At 37.2% G+C, this 16,928-nt stretch overlaps 1 protein-coding gene across 1 annotated transcript in view; it reads left to right on the plus strand.

Annotated features, from left to right (window-relative positions):
- Nucleotides 1–3,855: 3,855 nt before the first annotated feature.
- The window catches only part of LOC100011551 (regucalcin-like), a 73,232-nt gene continuing 60,159 nt past the window's right edge, over nucleotides 3,856–16,928 (plus strand). The window contains exon 1 of the mRNA XM_007501035.3: nucleotides 3,856–4,028. The gene's annotated coding sequence lies outside the window, so the exon portion shown is untranslated. The remainder of the gene's footprint in view (nucleotides 4,029–16,928) is intronic.

Genomic DNA, 16,928 nt, shown 5'->3' on the forward strand with positions numbered 1-16,928 from the left:
AAACAGAACTAGTGCTTTTAACCACCTGCTAGAGATCACTCAACTGAAAATTAGGGAAGTTATTTAAAGTTTCAGGAAGTACAAATGGAAAGAACAGAGAGGGAAGAAAAGATAAATTTAGGGATATACAAAAATACTTCATTGGAATTTTCTTGATTTGGAAATCATAAAATATACAAATGTTTCTTAGTAGGCTTTAAAACATTTATATCAGCCAGGCAACAGGAATCTTTTGCAGTAGAAAGGGAATGTAGCCATACCGGAGAAACCCCATGGGTGGATTGATCCAAGTTCTACATTTGTACACATGTAGGGTAAGAAGAGCATACACATTAGGATTTGGAGTACTTTCCCAACCCACAACATTTATATCTTCTTATTAGAGTTTCTGCATCTAAATTATTTCCCTCATTTCCACTTTGCCCTCTTTCTACTTTTTAATCTACTTATTGTTTAAAAACCTTAGAGCCTAGATCTGGTATGATATCATCTGATACTTGAATGGATCTCTGGTCTCCTTGATATGTGTATTATATTAATCAGTGTTGGTCTCAACCATCAACATCATCTCATCCTATGAAGAACTCCTTGTTCAGGATTTTCATAGAAGACTTATCCAACACCATGAAATCTTTTCCCTAGGTCTTTTTTTTTTCATTATTCATCTGAACTTGACAAACTCCAAAAATCATGAACACTACCATATTCAAATAAGAATAGGAAAGGATTATTTTATGTGAAGTTAGAATTATCATTCTTTAACTCTTGTTTTCTTTTAATTATATACTAAATTCCATACATTAGTTACTCAAACTGTCCTATTCATCTTCAATTTCTCTAAACTTCTTGTATTCTGTGTACTTAAAAAAATTTCATTTCAGACACTTCCTAACTGTGTGACCCTGGGCAAGTCACCAATGGCCTAGCCCTTACTGCTCTTCTGCCTAGGAACCAATATGTAGTACTGATTCTAAAACAGAATGTAAGGACTTTTAAGGAACATATGTTTCCTTTATACTCTCTTTTCTTTTTTTCTTTCTCTCTTATTCTGTCACTTTCTTCCCTTTCCTTTGTAAGTGTAGTGTCTTAATGCTGTTGGTGCCCACATATGTAATGTATGTCCTCATGGGTCTGGTTAGAGGTGGCTTTCAGAAAATCAAGAATAGATATCTCTAGAATCCCCTCCTCCACTCTTCTCTTAGGGAGATTTTGATGAAAAGGAAACAGGAGATTGGTGTCAGAGGCTGGCCACTCTGATTTCCTCAGTGAGAGGGAGTACCAGGCTAAAATTATATCTAGGTTCAAATTGTACTTAGTTAATGGAAAAAGGAGAATCTTAAGCTCTATACCCAAGGTTTGACCCCCTTTCCCACCAGATGCCAGGGACAACATGAACATCTGTAGCAAAGAAACTCCCTTTTCCAAATAGATAGCAAAAAAGAATTCAGAGAAAATATTTACATATAAGCATATTTGCCAGACAATAAAGATTGAATGAACTCTCCCTTTGGGAGCAAAATTACTCGACCAAGAAAGTTTCAGATCTCACCCAGAGTGAAATTCCCTAGAATGGCTATTGTTTCAAGTTGGAGATAGTGTCATGATAGAGACTTTCTGCTTCTCTATATGATGGTTTCTTCCCAAAGACTTTCTTTCTTTCCAGTGATCTGAAGAGAGACTGGAATTATGTATCTTCTCTTTTGAAGCTGGAACCCAGAAGACCTGAGATCTCTCTTCTCCCCACCTGTCACTAACTTTCCCTGTCTCTCAAACAGTCTCAGGACATTGAGTAAACAAACTCCCCAAATAAGGAGAGAATCTCAAACAACTGACCCTTTGGACCAAGGATTATAGTTCTTTCTTTCCTTCCTCCCCTCCCTCCCTCCCTTCCTTCTTTCCTCCCTCCCTTCCTTCCTTCCTTCCTTCCTTCCTTCCTTCCTTCCTTCCTTCCTTCCTTCCTTCCTTCCTTCCTTCCTTCCTTCCTTCCTTCCTTCCTTCCTTCCTTCCTTCCTTCCTTCCTTCCTTCCTTCCTTCCTTCCTTCCTTCCTTCTTTCCTTCCTTCTTTCCTTCCTTCCTTCCTTCCTTCCATCCTTCCATTATCTCCCTATTCCTTCCATAGATTATCCCTTGTAATAAGTTGTGATAGGCACACAAAATAGAGCATGTCTGAAAATGCGTATCTATTTCTTCACCTCTAGCCCATCACCCCCTCTGCCAAGAAGCAGGAAACACACTTCTGGCAGGAATCAGTCTTCTGGTATCAATTATTGTTCATTACTCATAGATCCTCTGGGTATTTTGATTGTTCATAGCTATCAGTGAAACACTAAGGCTGCTCATCTGTTATCTCTTGATTGTTATCTCTCTTTTTATGACCAGCCCACCTCTTTTCCCAGTCATGAACTTCCTCAGTCCTTATGAAGAAGTCATCATTGCACAAGAAGTTGTTTTGCTTAATTATGTGTATTTATTATAAGGATTTTCCCCCTCATTTTTAATGAGGAGAGATAAAATAGATTTTTGTTTATTAAAAAACTTGCAAAAAGAATTCATTATCAATAATGTATCTTTCCATTGTCTTTTGGCTCATCTAAGATTTTGATTTGTGATTGACAATCATTTAGATGCAGTAAATGAACATTACTAGAGTAAATTAATTTTGTTATGCCACATGTGGAATTGTTGGCTACTCTTCTCTAGGTCTGGACAAGCTCCAAAAAGATTAAGCTAATTCCTGTGACAGATCACATTTTTCTCTAATAGGATCTCTCTGAGGCAACAGGATAGTATAGCTTCATCCTTGCAACCTAAAGGCACAAAATCCCTCTAGATAAATCCCCATATCTGTATATATTTCCCTGAGTTTTAAGGTCTATTTGTAAATATTGATGTTGAAATGTTGATCATCAACATATTGACCAACAACCAAAATGTTGAAATCAATTCTTAGATTTTTAATCATTCAAGTAATGGAATGACTGGCTAAAAGTCTGACTTGCACTAAGCTAAATAGAGAGCTAGAATATACATTCTTTCAATGATAGCAGAAATGAGTGAGTTCCCAAGACTCATGCCTACCTTGCCCAGAGAGCTTAATCCAGTAAAAGGTGACTTATTCCACAGAATTTCTTGGTGTTTAGGCTATTTGCATAGCTAGATAGCCAGGTAGGAGAGAAATAATACCAAGAAATTTATAGGAAGTGCCAAGGCACCAGGGCAAACCTTTGCTATATTTTTGTTTTAAATGATAAATTACTATAATGATGTAGAACAGTTAAAACACTAACCCAAGCTAACAACTTGGGTATCAATGATAGTCTAGAAGGGGTGAATTCACTAGCCTGAAGGTACAGATATACTTCCCTTTTGGAGCCAGAGTGGCTAATATCCATTCCTTGTTTAAGCCCAAGAATCTACTATACTCAGATGTATACACAATTCCCTAAAGCAGTGTTTGCAAATCTTTTAGAGATCGTGTGCCCAAACTGCACCTTCAAGCTGCCTGGAGCCCCCTGATTGACCTCAGATCACTGAGGGTGGAAGTGTTTACTTTGGGCTGCTGGGCAGAGGGGCGGAGTATGTGAAAATTGTCCTCAGGCATGGTGGAGAAGGGTAATGGAGCAGCCCCCTATGGCATGCTGGGACACGCAGGCCATGCCTTCACCAACATGGCCCTAAAGTGTATTTGCCAGTGAAAGAGATATCCCAAATATATCTATTGGTGCTTATCTACATACTGCCAGTCCTGGAAGCTTCCTTTGGATCCTCAAGCGTCTCGTCTCTAGTCAGTCTAGCAAAGTATATTTGTCAGAAGCCTCAAGTCATAGCTGACAAGTTTTGGCGGTGATGCAACATTTAGCTGTCAGGGAAACACCCTATTTCTGGGTTTCAGCACAGTATTGTTGATCTATAAAGCCTCTATCTAGTCTCTCTCTGTTACAGCTCCTGCAGAAGTTACTCTGTCTCTCCAAGTGGCATCAGACCAAATCTCTTCTCAGATCCAGTTACTATTGGCACATGTTTCCAAGGTAAGAGCAAATGCTTTCAATGAGAGATTATAGAGACTACATCTATATTCTTTAAGGGGAGAAAGGTCTATTGATCATCTTAAACTGTGCTCATAGGATCAAAGATTTAGAGTTGGAAAGGCTGTTAATAGAGGCATGGCATCCCACTGTAGTAACTTTGTGATACTCAAGGCCACAGCTGGAATATTATGCTTAATTCTGGACACCATACTTTAAGAGAGGTTTTGATCAATTAAAGCCCATTCAGGGGAAAGATAATGAAGATGATAGTGGTTCTGGGAACCATATCATGTGAGGAATAAAGAAAACGTGAAGGTAATTCATGTCTATAGATATGAAGGAATCATTTGAATTTACTATTAAATTGGAGAGGTTGACATAGTTTCTCTAAAAAGCAACATGAACGGCAGCTAGGTGGCATAGTGGATAGAGCACCAGATCTGGAGTCAGGAGAACATGGGTTCAAATATGGCCTCAGATACTCTCTAGCTTATGACCCTAGGCAAGTCACTTAACCCCATTTGCCTAGTCCTTGCTTGCCCCTCTATTTTAGAGCTGTTACTAAGACAGAAAAGTGTTTAAAAAATGTTTTAAAATAAAAAAAACACGAAAGAGATCTTGAGAATATTCCTTATCTATTTCAACCTTTAAGCCTGTTCTCATACTCAGTTACTCACTTTTCTCTTAGACTCCCTGTAGACTTCCTTTTCACAGGAAAAGGCTATTTATACCTGTGTGAAATGATCTTTTAAAATGTTATTGGTATTTTTTGTTTTTATATCACCTAGGTTCACAAAAACATCCCTTTCTCTACAAAGGCAACTGTAGTCTATAACAAAGAATGAAAAATTAGAAAGGGAAAAGAAGCAGTTTAGCAAACTAACCAACTCATTTAACCAAGTCAAATAGTATATCAGATGTATACCCACTGTCCCCCCCCACTTCTGCAAAGGTTTTTTTTTCCTCTTCCGTTTTTTTTCTTCATGGTGAAGCTTGGACATTATAATTGTGGAGCATTAGTATTTATTGTTATTGTTCTCTCCATTATATAATAAAATATATTATATAATCATCATATTATGTTATAATTGTACTATTATACATTATAATATTATATAATATATATTATATATTGTATATTCCTGGTTCTGTTGACTTCACTTTGAATCATTTCACTTAAGTAGTCCCATGCTTCTCTATATTCTTTATATTTATCCTTTCTTTCAATATGGCTATATTCCATTGCATTAATATACCACAATTTTTGAGCCATTTGTGTAGATTAATTTTGGGGCTACTAGGAAATCTCACCAACACAAACCTTTCCCTTTACTTGGCTGCCACAACATCTGAAATGTTGACATTGAGCAATCTCTCTCTCTCCCTTCCTCCCTCTGTCTCTCTGTCTCTCTGTCTCCCTCTCAGATTTCTCTCTCTCTCTCTCTCTCTCTCTCTCTCTCTCTCTCTCTCTCTCTCTCTCTCTCTCTCTCTCTCTCTCTCTCTCTCTCTCTCTAGTATTGCCCCTGGGGACACCTAGATGATGCAGTGCATAAAGTACTGAGCTTGGAGTTAGACTCATTTTCCAGAGTTCAAATCTGGCCTCAGATGCTTACTAGCTGGATGACCTTAGGAAAGTCACTTAATCCTACTTGCCTCAGTTTCTCCATTTGTGGAAGGAAAAAGCAAACTGCTCTAGTATCTTTGCAAAGATAACCCCCAAAAGTTGGACACTACTGGCAATAACAAGCATTGTCCCATCTAATAATAGTGGCTTGAATGCTGGACTTGGAGTCAGAAAGAATTGGATTCTAGTCCAGCCACTGACATTTACTTGCTAAGTGACTCTGAGAAAATCATTTAATTTTTCTAAGTTTCAGTTTTCTCAACTGTAAAATGGAAGTAATAATACCAATAGTACCTTCCATGGTAGGTTTGTTATGGGGCTCAAATAAAATAATTTTATAAAGCACTTTGCAAAATTCAAAAAATTATATACATTTGGGACAACAAATTTGCCCAATAGATAGAGTACCAAGAGTTGGGAAGACTTGGGTTCAAATCTGACTTCAGACACTCCCTAGCTGTGTGATCTTGGGCAAGTCGCTTAATCCTGATTGCGTAGGCCTTCTGCCTTATTGGAACTTACTAGGACAGAAAGCAAGAGTTTAAAAAACAACAACAACATATAAATATCTATTATGATAATGAAGGGAATGATCAGTGGTGCTAATATTATTATTATTCCTAACAGAGGACTTACTTGATTTCTGCCAGTTGTTACTATTTTCCGAATTGGCTTTGTTTTTATTTAGTATATATTTGGGACATTTTTCTATGTTCCACAATGCCATTCTTTGATGCCTTATTGTGACATAGAGATAACCCTGTGTTCCTAAAGCCTATGCCAGAGGAACATAAGCTCTGATAGCTATTGAGCTACAAAGGCTTTTAATACAGTCTTGATAGCTGATTATGCCCACTTTCTGAGGTCTAGCTTAGCTAAGTTTAGAGAGGTTTATCACCAAAAGACTGACCACTCAGTCATGAAATCTTTGACCATGGCAGTAATTTGCAGTAATGATAGTGGAATGAAAAGAAGGGAAGCAGAGAGTGCTAAGATTGATGGTTTGGGGAATTTAACTTGACTAGTGATATTCTACTAGGACCCTTAGATAATGACTAGATGCACTAATATAAGAAATGAATCATAGCAATCTCAGTTGACTTTGTATTCCATACTTCTTTTTTTCTTCATATTCATCATTTCTTACCATATGTTTGTTTTGCACTATATTTATTTGACATGATTTAGCAAACAAAAATTGGATGTGGTTTTGTTCTGTTTTGATGGCTTTAAGAAAGAAAAGGAAAGGAAAGGAAAGAAAAGAAAGGAAAAAAGGAAAGGAAAAAGGAAAGGAAAGGAAAGGAAAGGAAAGGAAAGGAAAGGAAAGGAAAGGAAAGGAAAGGAAAGGAAAGGAAAGGAAAGGAAAGGAAAGGGAAGGGAAGGGAAGGGAAGGGAAGGAAAGGAAAGGGAAGGGAAGGGAAGGGAAGGGAAGGGAAGGGAAGGGAAGGGAAGGGAAGGGAAGGGAAGGGAAGGGAAGGGAAGGGAAGGGAAGGGAAGGGAAGGGAAGTGGAATATGCTATGGGAGCAATAAGGATGAAGAGGGTTAGAACTAGTTCTCAGGGGGCAGCTGGGTAGCTCAGTGGATTGAGAGCTAACCCTAGAGATGGGAGGTCCTAGGTTCAAATCTGGCCTCAGACACTTCTCAGCTGTGTGACCCTGGGCAAGTCACTTGACCCCCATTGCCTAGCCCTTACCACTCGGAGCACAGTATTGACTCCAAGACGGAAGGTAAGGTTTAAAAAAAAAAGAACTAGTTCTCATAATTGGGGTGCACATGGAGAATATACAAATATGAAGGAAGAAAGAGTTGGAGTCAGTACCCCTATAATAGTTAAAAGGGAATGTAGGGGATTGAAGTACAGGATAAGGAAAGGTTTTGTAACAGGGAATGGAGGGGTTGAAAGGAGAGAGGAAATATGGCTGCTGGTGAGGTAAAAGGAGAGAGATGCTCCCTGCCAAGAGGCTATCTTTGAAAAACAGGGTTTCCAGAAATGGGCCCACTATGATAGCCTGAGGGGATGTTTTCTCGATTGATGTTGAAGATACCGCAGAGCAGGTAAGCACAGACCCCTCTGAGGGATAAGCCTCCCCCCAGACCAAGGTCGCCCAGTAGGGGTCCAATAAGAACTATCTATAGTTGATTGGCTGTGTTAAAATTAAAATTTAGGGAACTGAGGCAGGTAGAAATTAGTTTCTCTCTGCAAGGAGTATTATTTTTATGAGGTTTACTAAAGATCAAGGGTTAAAGAAAATACAAGCAAGAGAAGCACGTGCTAGGTGGGCCATGAAGCCCACCCAAATTTCACATCATGAGATGTGTCTGTTTGCCAGTGGAGACAGGAAGAGAAGAGCCCCCGCCTACAGTGAAGACCCTTTAAATCATAATTTGCTCTCAGCCCAGGTGAGAATTCAGTGAGATTACAAAGCATTCTGAGGAAGTAGAGCAAGGACTTCTGGGGATTGAAGTACTGGATTCAAGTCTCCATTTTACAGCTGTCCTGAGGTTCAGCTTCCTCTATGTCCCCCTGAAATGATAATCCTCTTATCTGACTGCAGTTTTATTAAATAAAGATGAATTTTAATAAGTTTGGATTGGGGAGGTATCAGGGAAGAGGGAATCGGGATTTCCCTAGATTGGGTTTGAGTCTCTCTCTCAGCTTTTGAGCTGAGACCAGGTCTCACAGGTTGGTGGAGGATCTTTTTTATCCTTGCCTATGCTAATCTGTGCTAGTTTTCTTAAGTTCAAAGTCTTTAGCAATAGACAGCAAGAGGAAGAAAAGGTTCTGATCTTCAGAGCTGGTCGGGCCTGTCTCTTTGGGCTGCCACCCCTAAAGACCTGCCTATAGTTCAAACCGCTCCCCTTAAATCCTTTTGTTTGATGACACAATCACAGGAATCCAGGTAGAGCACACAGTTGGGAAATATCCAGGAATAGAGGTACTTCTATCCTGAGACAGGGAGAGAGAGTTCCTTCCAGTCTGAGGGTCAGGAAAGAGAGCGCCATGAGGCCAACTGTCACTCTCTAAGTTCCCCTTCCCCCACCAACTGTCATTCTTGTCAATATCTTTTCTCTAACATTCCAACTATTGTTTGTTCCACCTGAGTGGCAGAAAGTCCAAAACTTGCTTCAGTTTTCCTTTCCACATCCCTCTGAGCTTAACCAAAAGTGGATTGAACTCTATTGGAAGAAAAAAAGAAGTATCAACTAAATGAAAGGTTCTCTGTGGAGAATCAAATCAGGAATTGACATAAATGACAAGAAACATCATTTCTTGGGCATCTGATCAGTTTGTATTGCAATGCTCATGAAAAGTATTAGCAAAAAGGTAACTATGGGGACAGCAAGATAAAAGAGTGGATTGAATATCAGCTCTAGAGTCAAGAAGACCTTGCCTAGTCCTTACCACTATTCTGTTTTAGAATCATTATTATCTATTCTCAGACAGAAGGTAAGTGTTAAAAAAGACAACCATAGAAAACAATTGCAAATTATGTAGCATCACTACAGAGAATGTACTGAAATTCTACAAAGAATTCAGTAAGAGCATCCATATTTAATTGACTTATACTTTGATATTTGGCAACTTCAATACAAAGGTGGGAATAGCTGGGAATGAAAAGGTGTATTTTAGCTAACAAGGATCAGGAATGAAGAATGAGAAAGCGAGGACTTACTCTTCCAGAAGCCTATAGGCAGAGGCTTCTGGAAGTGTAAGTATCATGAATATTTCAAGAAAAGAATCATTTGTTGCTGCTCATGAATGATGAGCACTGAATGATGTCACAAAAAATGAACTTGATTCTATATTTTCTTGCATTGTTGAATGAATAAAAATGAAATGAATAAATTAAAAACATTTATTGGATGTTTATTCTATGCAAAGCACTGTGTTAAATTGAAAATACAAATAGAATAGCATCAAGGACTTCATATTCTAACAGAGAAATAGAATACATTAATCTGAATATTATATAGCTTCTAGGTGTATTCTTTGTTACCAACTTTTTGTCACATAATTGGTCAAAATAATTTCTAACAATTTCCTTCATTTATTCTTCACTTGTTAATTCTACTTTTTCACTTTTAGTATTGGTCATTTGATTTTCCTTTGCATTTTAAAAAATCAATTAATTAATAGTTTGCTTATTTTGTTAATATTTTTCCACAAAAACATGACAAAAACAATTTCTAGTTTTATTTACTTTTAAACTTTCAGTTGTGTGAAGCCCTTATTTATTTTTCATATTTTCTCCTTTTCTGTTTAGTTGGGACTTTTATTTGTTGCTTTTCTAGTTGCTTGCCCACTGAATTCAATGATCTGTTCTTTTTCTCTTGATGTTCTGTTTGGGCAAGACTAATTTGGTTCATCCCAAAGTTTTGGCATGTTGTCTTATCACTGTCATTTTCTTTGATGAAATTAGTTATTGTATTTATGATTTATTCTTTGTTTAATTCTTTAGGATTAAATTACTTAGTCTTCATTTTAAGTGTGAATCCTTTTTTCCCCAAAGACCTCTTATTATAATTTATAATTATAATTTATAATTTATAATGTTTTGGGTCTATAAAGGAAATGTTTAATTTTTTTTCTCTTGATTATTGTTTGTGAGATCAGTGTTTGCTAGCCTTACTTTTCTTTTTTTTAGGTTTGATGAATCAATAAAAATTTTGCTCTACTTCCTCATTTTAATTCTATGCAAATATATTTCAAGTGTTTTTCTTATAAACAAAATATTGTTGGATTTTGCTTTCTAACCTATTTGCTATTCTCTTCCACTTTATTGGCGAGTTCATCTTGTTTATAGTTATGAATGTTAATTGAATATTTACTTCTATCACACCACTTACATTTTTTTCTTCTTGCCTCCTCCTTCCTCTACAAAGAACAAGGTGATGAATGAGAAGAGATATCATTAGCAATAGTGATCTGTAATTAAGGTATTCTTTTTCTACTCCACTGCCACTCCCCCTTTCCTTTCCCATCTACTCATCACCAGTTCTTACACTTTCAATCTTTCCTTGCAATCCTCCTTTTATAATTCATCTTTTGAAGCTGAAATTTTGTTTTGCTTATGACTATGTCCTCCAAAATTTTACCCTCCCTCCTAAACCTGTTTTCCTTTTTCCTCCCTACCTCTTTCCCTTTCGAGTTTAATGCATTACAACACCATACTCTTTGAACATGTATGTATATGTGTGTGTTCAACTCTTTTTTCTCCATTTAGATAAGAATGAGATTTAAGTGGTCCCCTACTCTGATCTCCATTTTCCTATGCTCTTTATATGTACCTGAAGTATGAGAAATAATAAGTCCCACTCCCTTATTTCTCATTTCCTTCCGGTTCCTTTTTCTTTCTTTTTATTTTCTCTTAAGATCATCAAAACAGAACAAAATCACTCCCAATTCTTCTGTTTTTCTTACTTAATTTCCGTGAAGTCATTAAGCTTCTCCGGGGATGTTTTTCCTTTTTAATCCTCTCCTTGTTAGAAGGTAATTACTGTATATTCATTTAGTCCTTACCAATTATTCATATATATTACCATTCTAGAGTCTTCTTGACTTTTGTGTTTGCATTTCAAAATTTCTTTTTAACTCTGCCATTTTCATCACGAATGCTTGAAAATGCCCTATTGCATCAATGGTCCATTCTCTCCATTTTCTTGTCAGGTAAATTGTACTTGCTGGTAAACTTTTATCTTTTGCCTTTTGGAATATAGTAGAGATTTTCTCATCTTTATAGGAGTAACTGCCAAGTCTTGAGTAATCCTGATTGTAGCTCTTTGGTATTAGACTCTTTCTTTCTGGCTGTTTGAAGTATTTTCTTTGATCTAGAAGCTCTGGAATTTTTCTATGACCTTTCTGGGAGCTGTTATTTTAGGCTTTTCTTTGGACGGTAACTGGTAGATTCTATTTTCTCTTTTCCCTCTGCTTCTACATACATCTGGACAGTTTTCACTTGTGATTTTTTGAAATATGGTATGTGATCTTTTATTTGTGGTTGTAGTAATCTGATGATCCATGTATAAAATCTGATGACTTTTAAATTGTCTCTCCTAGACCTGTTTTCCAGGTGAGTTGTTTTTATGCTTTTTTTCTTTGGATTTTGTTCTTTTTTCCTGGAGTCACTAAGGTCTATTTGTTTTTTCAGGGAGCCCATTATTTGAGTAAACTTTTTCACAATCTGTTTTAAGCTATTTATCCTTCCAGTTCTTTCATACAGAAATCTTTTTTATGTATAATTTCATTTTTCTTTATTTTCTTTGTGGCTTTCAGGTACTGTTTTTCTGTGAGCTTCTGATCATAATTGTTATGGGTAGACGCTTCTCTCTTCTGGGATTTTCTCTTAGATAATTCTTGACCCATGGTATTTTTTCAGGGTATTTGAAAACTTCCTTTGCTTACACATATCTCAAGCTTTAGTTTGTGTTTTGGGATTTTGTGCCAGAGCCACGGTCTGCCAGTAAGTCAGAATATGCTCTTTGTTTCTTGAGATTCTACCACTGCCTTCCACTTCTCTACCCATGTCTGTGTTGACTACTGGACACATCAGTGTCCTTGTCAGAATTATATGATTTCCTTCCTCTATCAGGGTGCTAACATGTGTTATTCCCACTGAGGTTTCCCTTTATGAACACTGCAAATTTAGAAAAATAAAAATAAGGAAAGGATATATCATACATTTGAAATAACTCAATCTTGATCTACTTAAACAACTTATTGATAATGAAAAAAGATAACAGCTGAAGAAAGATCACAAATATATACTATAATAATTTCATATAGAAGTTTAGCCAATACACAAGTCAACTGTCATAGCAAGGAGAGCAAAGGAACCTAAAAAATGCTTTAGTCAGCAGACATCTAACTTTCTTGCTAAGCAGAGAGAAATGCAAGCCAAAGTCAATATCAGATTAGAATATAAATTCTGGGGGCAGCTGGGTGGCTCAGTGTATTGAGAGCTAGGCCTAGGGATGGGAGACCCTAGGTTCAAATATGGCCTCAGACATTTCCCAGCTGTGTGACCCTGGGCAAGTCACTTGACCCCCATTGCCTAGCCCTTACCACTCTTCTGCCTTGGAACCAATACATAGTATTGATTCTAAGATGGAAGGTGAGGATTAAATATATATATACATATATATATATATGTACACACACACAAACTATATATATATGTATATATATGCATATATATATATATATATTCCTATAAAAATCTTTCCAAAGAAGGATAATGGAGAATTGTAAGTAGCATTATTTCATGAAACAAAAAGAAGCAATGTGAGGTAAAAATATTTTAAAGAAAGTTATGTAATGCCATAAGAAATGACAAACAAGACTTATATGAAGTGATGCAAAGTGAAGTGAGCAGAATCTGGAGAATGTTATACACATCAACAATAGTGTATGATGATTGACTGTGGATAATTTAATTGTTATCAACAAGACAAAGATCCAGGGCAACTCCAAGGGACTCCTGATGAAAAAGGCTAGCCACCACCATATAGGGGAACAGATGGAGTCTGAATGCAGATCAAAGCATATCATTCTTCACTTTATTTCCTTCAGGAAATTTTTCCTCGTCAAAGTAATATTTATCTTGTTTCATGATGTGATGAACATGGACAAATGTATTGTAAAATAACACACGTACAAAGTATATCACTTGCCTTCTTGGGGAGGAGAAAGGAGAGGGAGAGAGGGAGGAAACATGGATTGCAAAATGTCAGAAAATGATTATTTTAAAATGTATTGATATAATCTGGGGGAAAAAGAAAAAAGTTAGGTGAGAGAGCAAACTAAGCAAAATTATTCTAAGGATGGAAATGGAAGGAAAAACAAACAGGAGAAAAATAAAAAAGGTCTGCAGAGATTTTCATTATTAACCTCTTTCACTATTAAAGATAAACATCACAGAGGAGGCAGAAATGGTTCCAACAAAAACAAGGCAGTGGGGGAGGTGGGAAGAGCTAGCTTAAAACAACTATTTAGGTGAGATCTACAGTAGAGGCAGCACAAGCTGTAAACGTCTTGGGAGGTCAATTCCCAAGGTATCTGAGAGTGGGAAAAGGTAACGAAGTGGAAAATATGTATAACTTGTCAGTGCTAAGGTAGAGATTAAGAGAACATGAACCATTACTGACCTACGTCCCTACTTTCCCATCTCTATAAAATTTTAATGAAAATGTTCTGTACATTCATTAAACACATTCTTGATTAGGTTATAATTGGGGGGAAAATAGGCTTTCACAAGAAATATTCCACAGTCTACTACATCTTTGTCACTTTTATACAATTGACTTAAAGTTATTGAGCACACAAGATTTCCCTGTGCTTATTATTTATGATTATAAAAAAGCATTTTATTCGGAAGGCAAAACACTGCTTTGAAAGTTTTCTTCCAATAAAGTATCTCCCATCTATATGTCAAAATTATTTAAGATTCCTTAAAAGATACAACAATCATAACCTTGTTCACTAAACCCCTGATCATTGATAATGGTCAGGGAGTAAAACAGTGACATATATGTTCACCAAGAATTTCTATCACTTTTGTGGAAGAGGTCCAGTTCAGAGTTTGAGTTCTATTTTGTTTTGTTTTTAATCTTTTCTTTCTTTCTTAGACACTTAGTATCAAGTCTATGGTAGACAATCAGTAAAATCTAAGCAATCAGGTTAAGTTACTTGCCCAAGGTCACACATTTAGGAAGTGTCTGAAGTCACATTTGAACCCAGATCTTCTAGACTCCAGACCTGGCACTGTATTCACTATGCTACCTAGCTGCTTTTGAAGATTATTTGAGGATGATGAGGTCCCCAAATATTTCTGTTTGAAGATGATATTGTGCCTGTCACCTCAAGCCCTAGAATATTTCAGAGACTTTTTGAAGAGATATAAAGAGATTTAAAAGAGTCTGGCCTTAATCATCTACCCAGGAAAAAAAAGGGAATAAAACAATGTCTATTTCTTGGTTATGCTGTTCAGTTAAATTGGCAGTCTGGAGTTAATTAGTCAGCATTTATTAAGCCACTCTTATATGATAGGCACCAGGCTAGATGCTGGGCACACAAATAACAAAACAATCTCTATTGTCAAGAAATGTACTCTAGCTTTTCTTCACAGTCCTCTGCTTGCTAGAAGTACAGCCTGCTCACAACCTAGGACACCGTTCTCCATTGCCCTCGGAGGGATGCTATGATTTAATTGTTCAGAGACTGTGGCCCTCCATCACTCATAGCCATACTGCAGCCATAAATTCAGAGATTCATTTCCTGATCTTCCTGATCTGGAAGGCTCCTTAAAGGTCTATATATAGTCTGATCGCCCTCATTTTACAGATGAGTCTACATTTTCTCTCCAAGAGGCAGGGAAATGAGTGAGAATGGAATGAGAAGGATTATAATCTACTCAACAGGGGCATGCTGGAGACAACTCCAACTGGCTCATAAGAGACAATTGTTAAATTTTGTGTGTGAGCATTTGTGCCTCAGACATCAGCAAATGCTACAAGTTAGGGCTCCATTAATTGTTTTCTTGATTTCTAGACTTAAAAAGGTGAAGGAGAAAACATTAAAAATGTAGATGAAGTTTAAAGTATGTATATGGTCCCCGCCTTCTGAGAGCCACTTTAAAGCACTCCTCTGACCATGCCCAAGATGGTAATAAAAAGTAGGTCTTATCAGTTCATTGAAAAGAGTCCAATGTTTTATCTGAGTAATGCTTTGCATGATAATACATGTATAATCCAGATCAAATGGCTTACTATCTCCAAGAGTGGGGGAGGGAAGGGAGGGAGGAAGATGCTTTGGATCTTATAATTTTGGAAAACATATGTTGAAATTTGTTATTACAAGTAACTAAGAAAATAAAATATCTTTGAATTAAAAAAAAGTGTCCAGTGTCATAGGCAGGGCCTTTGACTCTTAAACAATACAAAAACTGCTTGGAAAAGTATAAAATGTGTTCTCTGGTTAAAAAGAGAAGTCTGAAAATATCTTTTTTTTTCCTTTTGAGACAGTTTGTCCCAAGTGTGAGGATTTAGAACTCAGGTCTGGTGATGCTAAGAACTTGGGCATTAGATTTAAACATGTCATTCAATTTTTTCACTTGAGGATGATCTGGGGATTTAAGTGGACTATAAGCTCTATATAAGATTGCAGACAGAAAAGTAATGTGGTGTTGAGTTGTATTAAGATATATTGCTTACCCCATTCCCTCTCTACTCTGAGTTGGTTCAGACCACATCTGGAGAACTGTGTTGTTTCATTCTGGGTGGTAGTATAGAAAGGACCTTGATAAACTAGAGTGTCAAGAAGGCAACCAAGATGATGAAAAACCTTGAGGGGTTATTGAAGTAACTAGGGACAATTAACCCAGAAAAGCAAGAAGATTGGAGGCATGGTGCTTCTGATCAAGTTTTTGAAGGTGTTCCATGAAGAAAAGGTGTTTAACTTGTTCTGTTTGGTCTAAGAGGCAGAAACCTGAGGTTTGGGTAGAAGTTGCAAAGAGGCAAATTGAGGAGTGGTGTCGGATTTCTTCTCATTGGAGATTTTCAAGTAGACTGTGTGACCACTTATTGGGTAGGGCATATTTAGGATTCCTTTGAAGTCTGGTTGAACTAGTGGGATGCTAAGGTACCTCCCAATTCTCAAATTCTCTGATTCTATGACTCCCCGCCCCCCCACCTCCTCTCAGGCTAACCTTCTTGACAGCCTCTTCATCTAACATGTTTTTTAATAGTACCAAATTAAAATAGAAACAGTAGCCACTAATTCACATCTAAGGATTCTTGAGGCTACATATTGATTTTGTTTAAAACATAATATTTTCTATGTTTTATTGTGTTGGTTCTAAGGCAGAAGAATGGTAAGGGCTAGACAATTAGGGTTAAGTGACTTGCCCAGGGCCACACAACTACAAAGTAGCTGAGGCAAAATTTGAACCCAGGACATCCTGTCTTTAGGTCTGACTCTCAATCCACTGAGCCACCTAGTTACCCCTTCTCAATTATATCTTTAAACCCTTACCCTACATCCTAGAATCAATAGTGTATATTGGTTCTAAGGTAGAAAAGTGGTAAAGGCTAGGCAATGGGGGTTAAGTGACTTGCCCAAGGTTACATAGGAAGTGTCTGAAGTCAGATGTGAATCAAGGACCTCCCATCTCCAGGCCTCTCAAAACCCTGAACCATATAGCTACCCCTTCACAGGTGCATTCAGATCTGGTTTGGCCTACACTTGGGAGTGTTGTGATCATTCAGCCAGTGTTTTTGA

The sequence above is a fragment of the Monodelphis domestica genome, chromosome 8, assembly GCF_027887165.1.
Source record: "Monodelphis domestica isolate mMonDom1 chromosome 8, mMonDom1.pri, whole genome shotgun sequence".
In the NCBI taxonomy this organism is placed as follows: Eukaryota; Metazoa; Chordata; class Mammalia; order Didelphimorphia; family Didelphidae; genus Monodelphis; species Monodelphis domestica.